Genomic DNA, 12,348 nt, shown 5'->3' on the forward strand with positions numbered 1-12,348 from the left:
TGACAGCTGCCAGATGTGAACAAGGGGGACTTAAAGAGTGAGAGCGATGGCACCAAAGAGTATATACCGTATAGTTGCTAAGGTGGGGCCCCGACATGGGATACTCACCACACACGGGGATATGAACACACACACACAAAATGCACCACACACTACCATGTGCTTGAACACGTATACCACCCTCAGCACACATTTCACCACACATACACCAACCTTGCCACATAAAAGTCGAAACACAAGTCTCCACTCAAAGCTCACCACGCGCAAAATTCGCCACATACAAAACTCACCACATGCAAAACTAGCCACACGTGCAAAACTCACCTCATGGAAAACTCGCCATGCGCAAAATTCACCACATGCAAAACTAGGCTCACGCAAAAATCGCCACACGTGCAAAACTCACCTCATGGAAAACTCGCCACACGCAAAACTTGCACATGCGAAAAAATTGCCACATGCAGAAAAGTTGCAACACTTTGCATGTGTTGCAACTTTTCTGCATGTGGCAATTTTTTCGCCTCACTCAAAACTTGCACATACTCAAAACGCACCACACATAAAACTCGCCACGCGCAAAACTCACCATGCGCAAAACTTACTGCACATAACTTGCTACACTAACCTGTCACATGCAGCTCGACACACAAAAAGTTGCTGCTTGCATGTCGCCACACAAAACTCAACACACACAACTTGACACATGAAACACGCCCTAAAACACACAAGTCTAGTATTATCCTTCAAAAATAAAAATCAGATTAAGCAGACAAACTACAAGAGCAACAAATATACCATATAGGAAATACAGCAGCTTTCAGTCACATGACCTGTCTATTATGTGTATGTGTGAGCTAATATATACTGCCAGGGAGGAGGGCTTCCTGTTGGCTGGGGATTTATCAGGCTACCAATTTGGCTTACAAATACTGAGTTAAAAATACTGACCAATAACGTGTGAACGAGGTCTAATTCAGGAGGAGATGACACACAGATATATACTATATACAGAAGGAGAACACATACAGGTACATACTATATACAGGGGAGATGACACACAGGTATATACTATATACAGGAGGAAGTGACATACAGGTATATACTATATAAAAGAAGAGATGACACAGGTATATACAGGAGGAGATAACATACAGCAGGTATATATATGTACAGGAGGAGATGACCTACAGGTATATACTATATAAAAGAAGAGATGACACAGGTATATACAGGAGGAGATAACATACAGCAGGTATATACTATATACTGGAGGAGATGACATACAGGTATATACTATATACAGGAGATGACATACAGGTGTATACTATATATAAGGGAGATGACAAACCTGTATATACTGAGGGGAATATGAGAGGTGTGAGTGCAAAATGAGAGGAGTGAGGGAAAATAGTGGAGTGATCGGAAAATGACAGATGTGAGGTCGAAATGACAAGTGTTAGGGGGGAATGAGAGGGCGTGATGGGGAAAATGAGAGAAGTGAGGTGCTATAACTAACCACAGATATTTACTATGCCCAGGCAACGCCGGGCTCTTCAGCTAGTACTATATACAGAAGGAGATGACATACAGGTATATATAGGAGGCGCTGACACACGGGTATATGCTATATACAGGAGGAGATGGCACACAGTTACATACTATATACAGGAGGAGATGACATACAGCATGTATATACTATATACAGGAGGAGATGACATACAGCAGGTATATACTATATACAGGAGGAGATGACATACAGCTGGTATATACTATATACAGGAGAAGATGACACAGGTATATACTATATACAGGAGGGGATGACATACAGTTATTTACTGAGGGGAAAATGACCGGTGTGATGTCAAATTAACGGGGGAAATCAGAGGAATGAGAGGGAAAATGAGAGGAGTGAGGTGCTATAACTAACCACAGTTAGTTACTATGCCCGGGCAACGCTGGGATCTTCAGCTAGTATTACATACATACATACACACACACACACACACACACACACACACACACACACACACACACACACACACACACACACACATACATACATACAGTTAGGGCCAGAAATATTTGGACAGTGACACAATTTTCGCGAGTTGGGCTCTGCATGCCACCACATTGGATTTGAAATGAAACCTCTACAACAGAATTCAAGTGCAGATTGTAACATTTAATTTGAAGGGTTGAACAAAAATATCTGATAGAAAATGTAGGAATTGTACACATTTCTTTAGAAACACTCCACATTTTAGGAGGTCAAAAGTAATTGGACAAATAAACATAACCCAAACAAAATATTTTTATTTTCAATATTTTGTTGCAAATCCTTTGGAGGCAATCACTGCCTTGAGTCTGGAACCCATGGACATCACCAAACGCTGGGTTTCCTCCTTCTTAATGCTTTGCCAGGCCTTTACAGCCGCAGCCTTCAGGTCTTGCTTGTTTGTGGGTCTTTCCGTCTTAAGTCTGGATTTGAGCAAGTGAAATGCATGCACAATTGGGTTTAGATCTGGAGATTGACTTGGCCATTGCAGAATGTTCCACTTTTTGGCACTCATGAACTCCTGGGTAGCTTTGGCTGTATGCTTGGGGTCATTGTCCATCTGTACTATGAAGCGCCGTCCAATCAACTTTGTAGCATTTGGCTGAATCTGGGCTGAAAGTATATCCCGGTACACTTCAGAATTCATCCGGCTACTCTTGTCTGCTCTTATGTCATCAATAAACACAAGTGACCCAGTGCCATTGAAAGCCATGCATGCCCATGCCATCATGTTGCCTCCACCATGTTTTACAGAGGATGTGGTGTGCCTTGGATCATGTGCCGTTCCCTTTCTTCTCCAAACTTTTTTCTTCCCATCATTCTGGTACAGGTTGATCTTTGTCTCATCTGTCCATAGAATACTTTTCCAGAACTGAGCTGGCTTCTTGAGGTGTTTTTCTGTAAATTTAACTCTGGCCTGTCTATTTTTGGTATTGATGAATGGTTTGCATCTAGATGTGAACCCTTTGTATTTACTGTCATGGAGTCTTCTCTTTACTGTTGACTTAGAGACAGATACACCTACTTCACTGAGAGTGTTCTGGACTTCAGTTGATGTTGTGAACGGGTTCTTCTTCACCAAATTAAGTATGCGGCGATCATCCACCACTGTTGTCATCCATGGACGCCCAGGCCTTTTTGAGTTCCCAAGCTCACCAGTCAATTCCTTTTTTCTCAGAATGTACCCAACTGTTGATTTTGCTACTCCAAGCATGTCTGCTATCTCTCTGATGGATTTTTTCTTTTTTTTCAGCCTCAGGATGTTCTGCTTCACCTCAATTGAGAGTTCCTTTGACCGCATGTTGTCTGCTCACAGCAACAGCTTCCAAATGCAAAACCACACACCTGGAATCCACCCCTGACCTTTTAACTACTTCATTGATTACAGGTTAACGAGTGAGACGCCTTCAGAGTTAATTGCAGCCCTTAGAGTCCATTGTCCAATTACTTTTGGTCCCTTGAAAAAGAGGACGCTATGCATTACAGAGCTATGATTCCTAAACCCTTTCTCCGATTTGGATGTGGAAACTATCATATTGCAGCTGGGAGTGTGCACTTTCAGCCCATATTATATATATATATATATATATATATATATATATATATATATATATATATATATATATATATATATATATATATATATATATATATATAAATTGTATTTCTGAACATGTTTTTGTAAACAGCTAAAATAACAAAACTTGTGTCACTGTCCAAATATTTCTGGCCCTAACTGTACATACATACAACATACAGTATAATATATATATATATATGCATATATGTGTGTGTGTATGTAGAAAGAAAAGATGTGTTTTATTTGAAATGTTGCGACACCACAGGGCATTAAAGTCCTTTTTTTTTTTTTTTTTTTTTTTTACATCTTTGTGCTGTTTCCCTTTTCGTTTACTGTCTGAAAGGCCATTGAAATGCTGGTCAGGGAAGCGTGCACGCTTCAAGGTATTTTTTTTATGGTGCTGTTCCTCGATCTATCTATCTATCTATCTATCTATCTATCTATCTATCTATCTATCTATCTATCTATCTATCTATCATTACATCTGTTTTTGTGTGCTGAGATATATATATAACAACACACAAAAAAAATAGAAAAAAAAGTGGGCTTTTAATGCCTGAACGGCGTGGCAACGTTTTGGATATGGTATCCTTTTGAAAAAGGTGGTAAATATTTATTTTTTTAAGAAAATATATAATTTCATACAGAAATGTTTGCAAACAGTGCAAACATTGCATTAATACATATTAATTACTATTTTAAGCTTAATTTCACAAAAAAAAGCAAACTACAAAAATACTGGTGGCACCTTCCCTTTAATTTCCTCACCGAGCATAACGTCCTCAGCAAAAGCCAAGCAGGGTTCATGCCCAACCACCGCACTACCGACCACATCTACATCCTGCACAGCCTCATTCAGAGCCACGTCTACTACACAAAGCGTGGGAAGATGTACACTTGTTTTGTGGATTTTAGAAAGGCTTTTGACTCAGTGCGGCACCCGAGCCTGTTACTGAAACTGCTGGAAAGCGGAATAGGAGGAAAGACCTATGTCATCAAAAGCTCCTACACACTGAACCGCTGCAGCGTAAGTATGAACAGTAGAAGAACGGCTGATTTCCAGCAGAGCCGCCTAGTGAGACAGGGCTGCACCCTAAGCCCAACGCTCTTCAATATTTACATCAATGAGCTGGCCACCGCTCTGGAATCTTCCACGGCACCAGGTCTCCCACTCTATGATGCCCTGGTGAAATTCCTGCAGATGTCCTACTGCTGCTGTCACCAACTGAGAAAGGTCTCCACGAAAACCTGAAAATCTTGGAGAAATTCAGCTCCACATGGGCACTACCGATCAATGCAAAGAAAACCAACATCTTGATGTTCCAGAGGAGAATGCCAAGATCAAACCAGCACCTTCCATTTGTGCTAAACAACTGCGTTCTTACTGAAATGGACAAATATACCTACCTGGACCTGGAAATTCACCAGTCAGGGAGCTTCAAACAAGCCATAGAGACCCTCAAGGACAAGGCCTGCAAAACCTTCTATGCCATCACACATACCCAGATTGGTCAAAGTGGGATTCCAGTCGAACAGAAATATTCCACCTGAAATTCTGTAAACACCTCCAGGTCCATCTGAGCGCCACCAAAAATGACTGCCGTGCTGAACTGGGCAGATTCTCACTGCACCTAGCAGTCCTGAAGAGGGCGCTGTCCTTCCTGGCTCACCTACAGAGTAGCCACCCAAGCTCCCATCACCATGAAGCCATGCTACATATAAGTGGTCCTCACAACAAACCAGGACCACCAGAACAGCTCACCCAAACCCAACCTGACCGAACCGTCAGCCAAAACAACCTAACAAAAGCCAGAATCAGGAAGATGGTAGGCGAAAGGCAGGTGAGGTATGCCAGTGACTGGAGGAACGAGATCAGCAGCTCACAGAAACTGACGATGTACCAGAGTTTACAGACAGACTACAGGCTCCATATCTGGAGAAACTCGGACCCCAGAGACTGCCAGATCCTGAGCCAGTATAGACTCAGTGCCCACAATCTGGCCATCGAGATTGGCCGGCACAGACAGCTACAAGCCCAGGGCAGACAGACTGTGCCTACACTGTGACTTGGAGACCCTGGAGAATGAGACCCACTTCCTGCTACACTGCACCAAATAGTCAGCAGTGAGGGACACTCACTTCAGGTGACTAAATCTCTTTCCTGATTTCAGCTCCATGAAGGAGGAAGATAAAACATATATCCTGCTGGGGGTAGGAGAGAGCGTGGTGGAGATTGCAGCGCAGTATGTGAGCGCGTGCCATAGGCATAGAAAGACAACCATGATATGCCATGGACTTCCTTGACCCCCACCCTGTACCCCATCCATCGTTCCCACAGTCCCTACTCCCTGTTCCCTACTGTACATGAGCTTTGGCAAAACTAGTGGTCCAATGGTTGTTTGGCCCTGCCAATAAAGCTTCTTTGAATTGAAAAAACAAACAAAAAAACCCCAATATATATGTATATGCATATTTAATTATACACACCTAGGTTCGCTGCCAGAATATTAACTACTACTCACACCCAGGAGTAGCGAATATTCATTCTGGTAGTGGGTACATGTGAGTGCCCATCTGCCGGAGATTAAAGATAATGAATATTAACTGCTCTCCACACCCATAGTCCCATCCACCTATCGATGCTGGCTTCAGTGCATAGAGATGGGAGGGACTATGGGCATGGGAGCAGTGAATATTAATTTTCTGAACAGCGGGCAAATGTATTAACTGCAGCCGCCATCTCCTGCGGCATGTTCCTCTGCTGCTGCTGCTCCCCTCCCACAGCCACAGCACATCCCCCACTTTCCTCCAAAATTTTGAACGATAAAAGTGCATCTTAGGCTAAGTGCACAAGTTTTCACATTTTTTTTTTTTTTGCTATAAAAACGTGAAAAAACGCATACGTTAAGCATCCTGTTTATTAGAATGCTATCCTCATTTTTTGTGCACATTCTGCATTTTTTTCCACTGCAGAATCGCATTCCGGAAAAAAACTCAGCATGTTCATTCTTTGTGCGGAATCGCGGGGATTCCGCACACATAGGAATGCATTGATTTGCTTACTTTCCGCATGTGGCTGTGCCCACCATGCGGGAAGTAAGCGGATCATGTGCGGTTGGTACCCAGGGTGGAGGAGAGGAGACTCTCCTCCAGGCCATGGGAACCATATAATTGTAAAAAAAAGTAAATTTATGATATTCTCACCTTCCGGCGTCCCCCGCAGTCTTTCCGCTCCTCACGATGGTCACAGGGTTCATCTGGGGCCGTGTCCTTAGGCTGCTTTACATAATTACCAAAGGGATGTAGCTAACAAGGTAAAGACCATAAAGATTTGCACTAAATAAAAAGGCTTCTATCTCTACAACAGTATGCCGATATAAAAGAAACAATAAAAGAAGCGCTGAGGGCAGCAGCAGGAACAAGATAAGTGACCACTGATCATCTGGTGACAAACTGTCAGTACATTAACACCCTGCAGCTGTCCATGTATTTTATGGTACGTTCACCTAGGGCAGATTTGTGGCAGAAACTTCTGCAGCCGTCACATTTATCTGAACAAGGACTGTAATATTCATGCACCTGCTGCGGAAAGAATCAGTCAGATGTATAACATGGATTTTTCAGTTAGAGAAAGATCTGCAGCAAATTTGCCTTTGTTTTTTTTTTTGTCTACTGACTTAGGTGGTAAACATTCCTGTCCTTTTTATATAAAGCTAGTTGGATTCACATTGTTCCTTCTAGATGGCTGATGTACAAAATGTCAAATTATATTCGTCATTTGCTGAAAAAACAATGGATGAACAAACCCTAAAAGAAAATCTTTTGTACAGTGCTAGCTGCTTTATTTTCTGTCTCTGTGCAGGTATCAGTGGAGGAGAGGACATTTACATGCCAACAATGGGACATCTGTCTAGGTTCCGTGCATTAACCAGAACAATGACTTCTTTATCTGAAAGTTCTTATATAGTTTCTTATGATTTTTTTGTTGTTGCTGTTTTTCATGTTGCTTCTTAAAGAAATGTGCATTATTGACTATCTCAGCACGTAGGTCTTCAAAATATATTTAGACTTGTATGTAAAAAATACAAGCTTACCATCAAAATACATTCAGTCGTGGAAAAATCGCTAACAAACCTTGAAGTTTTCTGCAGCTCTGGATAGAATCCAATCTTCCCATTAGACTGTTTGCACATAATGATGCCCTTGTATTTCAGTAGGCAGAATATGCCGGCTGGAATTCTTTGCAAAGGCATTTCTTTCTGCTTAATACACTTCATTTTAGATTGTATTGGCTGTTAGAGAGGGATTAACCCTTACTAAAAAGGTTTTCCACTGAAAAATGCAGTTTGTCAAGTTTTCCATGTGCAAAGCAAAGTGCATGTTTTTGCTTTATTTTTTAGTTTGAAACATTTTTTAAAGTTTTTTTTTTCCCCCCATTCTGGCAAAACATACATCCCATATTATAATTAAAATGTTTCAAAACACCTCTGAAAAATGTACGAATAACCATATCAAAATGGCGAGAGGCTGTACACCCAAATCAATATTGTACTTGCTTTAGTGTTTGATGCTTTTTTGTTTATTTTTCATTTGTCCCCCTTTTTAGGGGGTTTTATGTGTTTGCCTGTTTTGTTTAATGATCATCATTGTGGGCAAAGTTTTATGTTTTCAAATGTTTTCGCCTGACTCCTTATTTGTGACGTTTTTGAAACGTTGCAAAATTTATCATAAATGTTCTTCAGCGTCCCCCCTCCCCTGCAAAGTAATTGGATGAATGCCAGGAAATTTTGGCTAATTTTCTGCTACATGTTGTGAAATGTGCGACTTTGTGCTAAAAAGGTGCAAAAGAAAACTGTAGACAAAAATAAGTTTTGTTTTTGAGCAAAATTCACAAACCATGTGCACAATTTTAAAGAATTTGGCGCAGTAAAATGCATTGAATAACACGAGACGAAAATAGTAACTTAATAAAACAAAATGCAAATGAGAAATCTGGGCCTGTGTTCTTACAAAATTGTATGCATCGCAAATCTGCAGCAATTTACAGAACAATACAAGTAAATGTGTCACTCTGCTTCCTGAAATCCTTACAATATTGCACTTTTGTCACCCCTAATTATAATAAACATTTTGAGCAGTTTTGTTCATAAAGAATACATTTCTATTCAATGTACAGACACAGAAAGACATAATTACCTATATAGACAGATGTGCATGTAAGTTGACACCAGGGGCAATTGAGGTGAAGACATTTTCTCCACATCTGCTGCCGATCTCATGCAAATATATTAAATAATTGCTGAGAATGAAATTCCCTGATTGCAAGCATTATTTGAAATGGTTCCATTTTCCATCTGATTTCATCCTCCATTCATGTAAGAAATTAGCCTTACTTTTACTAGATCTCCACTCTGTGCTTACCAGAGGGCAGTGATCATCGTTCATATCTTACTAGCCTCCAAAATGGCCATTACCAGATTATGGAGAAAGCCATGCCCACCCAACACATATGTCATGTTAGTCATTGACAAGAGTTGTTATGAAAAAATGATTGCCAATAAATCGGTCAAGACCTTTCTCTATGCCTGGAAATTATGGCTTAAACATTGGTGATGAGCGAACGTGCGAAGATAAGGTGTTATCTGATCACGCTCGGGTGCAAAACAAGGGTCTTTGTTCGAGTTCCTGCTGCTGCTTGACACTTTCAGGGATTGCCTAGCAAACAGACATTCCATACATGTGTTGGGGCTGTCAAACGGCCTCGAGACCTGCAGCCGCTGGGACTAGAACATATTATCCGTGATCGCTGAAGACAGTCAGCACCCGAGCATGCAATATAACACCTTATCCGAGCACGTTCGCTCATCACTAATTAACCCCTTTCCGACCTGTGACACAGCGTATGCGTCATGAAAGTCGGTGCCAATCCGACCTGTGACGCATATGCTGTAACAGAATGATCGTGTCCCTGCAGAGCGGGTGAAGGGGTTAACTCCAATTTCACCCGATCTGCAGGGACGGGGGGAGTGGCACTTTAGCCCAGGGGGAGTGGCTTTGCCCCCACGTGGCTACGATCGCTCTGAAAGTGCAACAGCCAATCAGAGCAATTTGTAATATTTCACCTATGGAAAGTAGTGAAATATTACAATCCAGCCATGGCCGATGCTGCAATATCATCAGCCATGACTGGAAACCCTGATCTGCCAAAACCCCCCCCCCCCCCCGCCACCGATCTCCCCAGTCCTCCGTTCTGTGGTCTGCTCCCCTCCGTCCTCCTGTCCGCTCCCCCATCCTCCTGTCCGTTCCCCCGTGCTCCGATCCATCCCCCGTGCTCCCCCACCCACCCCCTCATACTTACCGAGCCTCCCGGTGTCCGTCCGTCCTCCATGGGCGCCGCCATCTTCCAAAATGGCGGGCGCATGCGCAGTGCGCCCGCTGAATCTGCTGGCCTGCAGATTCGTTCCATGTACATTTTGATCACTGATAGGTTTTATCACAGTGATCAAAATAAAAAAAATAGTACCGTATATACTCGAGTATAAGCCAAGATTTTCAGCCCAAAATTTTGGGCTGAAAGTGCCCCTCTCGGCTTATACTCGAGTCAAGGTGGGTGGCAGGGTCGGCGGGTGAGGGGGTGAGGGCGCTGAGGCATACTTACCTAGTCCCAGCGATCCTCGCGCTGTCCCTGCCGTCCCACGGTCTTCTGTGCTGCAGCTTCTTCCCCTCTTCAGCGGTCACGTGGGACCGCTCATTACAGAAATGAATAAGCGGCTCCACCTCCCATAGGGGTGGAGCCGCCTATTCATTCCTCTAATCAGCGGTGCCGGTGACCGCTGATAGAGAAAGAAGCTGCGGCACCGAAGACCAGGCAGAGGGACAGCGCGAGGATCGCCAGGACTAGGTAAGTATAGCATATTCACCTGTCCTCGTTCCAGCCGCCGAGCGTCGCTCCATCTTCCCGGCCGGCGCCTCCATCTTCCCGGCGTCTGCGCTCTGACTGTTCAGGCAGAGGGCGCGATGACGCATATAGTGTGCGCGGCGCCCTCTGCCTGATCAGTCAGAGCAGAGACGCCGGGAAGATGGAGGCGCCGGAACGAGACGCTGGGAGCTGCAATCAAGGGAGGTGAGTATGTGTTTTTTTTTTTTTTTTTATTGCAGCAGCAGCAGCGGCGGCGGCGGCAGAGATTTATGTGGAGCATCTATGGGGCACAGTGAACGGTGCAGAGCACCGTATATGGCACATCTATGGGGCACAGTGAACGGTGCGGAGCACCGTATATGGCACATCTATGGGGCACAGTGAACGGTGCGGAGCACCGTATATGGCACATCTATGGGGCACAGTGAACGGTGCGGAGCACCGTATATGGCACATCTATGGGGCACAGTGAACGGTGCGGAGCACCGTATATGGCACATCTATGGGGCACAGTGAACGGTGCGGAGCACCGTATATGGCACATCTATGGGGCACAGTGAACGGTGCGGAGCACCGTATATGGCACATCTATGGGGCACAGTGAACGGTGCGGAGCACCGTATATGGCACATCTATGGGGCAAAGTGAACGGTGCGGAGCACCGTATGTGGCACATCTATGGGGCACAGTGAACGGTGCGGAGCACCGTATATGGCACATCTATGGGGCACAGTGAACGGTGCGGAGCACCGTATATGGCACATCTATGGGGCACAGTGAACGGTGCGGAGCACCGTATATGGCACATCTATGGGGCACAGTGAACGGTGCGGAGCACCGTATATGGCACATCTATGGGGCACAGTGAACGGTGCGGAGCACCGTATATGGCACATCTATGGGGCACAGTGAACGGTGCGGAGCACCGTATATGGCACATCTATGGGGCACAGTGAACGGTGCGGAGTACCGTATATGGCACATCTATGGGGCACAGTGAACGGTGCAGAGCACCGTATATGGCACATCTATGGGGCACAGTGAACGGTGCAGAGCACCGTATATGGCACATCTATGGGGAAATATGAACGGTGCAGAGCACTGTATGGCACAGCTATGGGGAAATAATGATCTATTTTTATTTTTGAAATTCACCGGTAAATGCTGCATTTCCACCCTAGGCTTATACTCGAGTCAATAAGTTTTCCCAGTTTTTTGTGGCAAAATTAGGGGGGTCGGCTTATACTCGAGTATATACGGTAAATGAACCCCCCCTTTATCACCCCCATAGGTAGGGACAATAATAAAACAAAGAAAATATATACTGTATATATATTTTTTCCCACTAGGGTTAGGGTAAGGCTATGTGCACACGTATTCTGGTCCTCTGCGGATTTTTCTACAGTGGATTTGATAAATCCGCAGTGCAAAACCGCTGCGGATTTATCGCGGTTTTTCTGTGGATTTCACTGCGGTTTTATAACTGCGGTTTTCTATTGTAGCAGTTGTAAAAGAAGTGACATGCTGCGGAATGTAAACCGCTGCGTTTCCGCGCAGTTTTTTCCGCAGCATGTGCACAGCGGTTTTTGTTTCCCATAGGTTTACATTGAACTGTAAACTCATGGGAAACTGCTGCGGACCTGCAGCTGCGGAAACGCTGCAGATCCGCAGCATTTTCCGCATCGTGTGCACATACCCTTAGAATTAGGCTATGTGCACACGGTTTCGGATTTGGCTGCGGATCCGCAGCGGATTGGCCGCTGCGGATTCATAAGTTTTCCATCAGGTTTACAG

The 12,348-nt window shown here is 44.0% G+C and overlaps 1 protein-coding gene across 1 annotated transcript in view; it reads left to right on the forward strand.

Annotated features, from left to right (window-relative positions):
• Positions 1 to 12,348, forward strand: part of VTA1 (vesicle trafficking 1) — a 359,268-nt gene that overhangs the window by 43,963 nt on the left and 302,957 nt on the right. The window lies entirely within an intron of this gene.

This window comes from Ranitomeya imitator, chromosome 5 (genome assembly GCF_032444005.1).
Source record: "Ranitomeya imitator isolate aRanImi1 chromosome 5, aRanImi1.pri, whole genome shotgun sequence".
Classification (NCBI taxonomy): domain Eukaryota; kingdom Metazoa; phylum Chordata; class Amphibia; order Anura; family Dendrobatidae; genus Ranitomeya; species Ranitomeya imitator.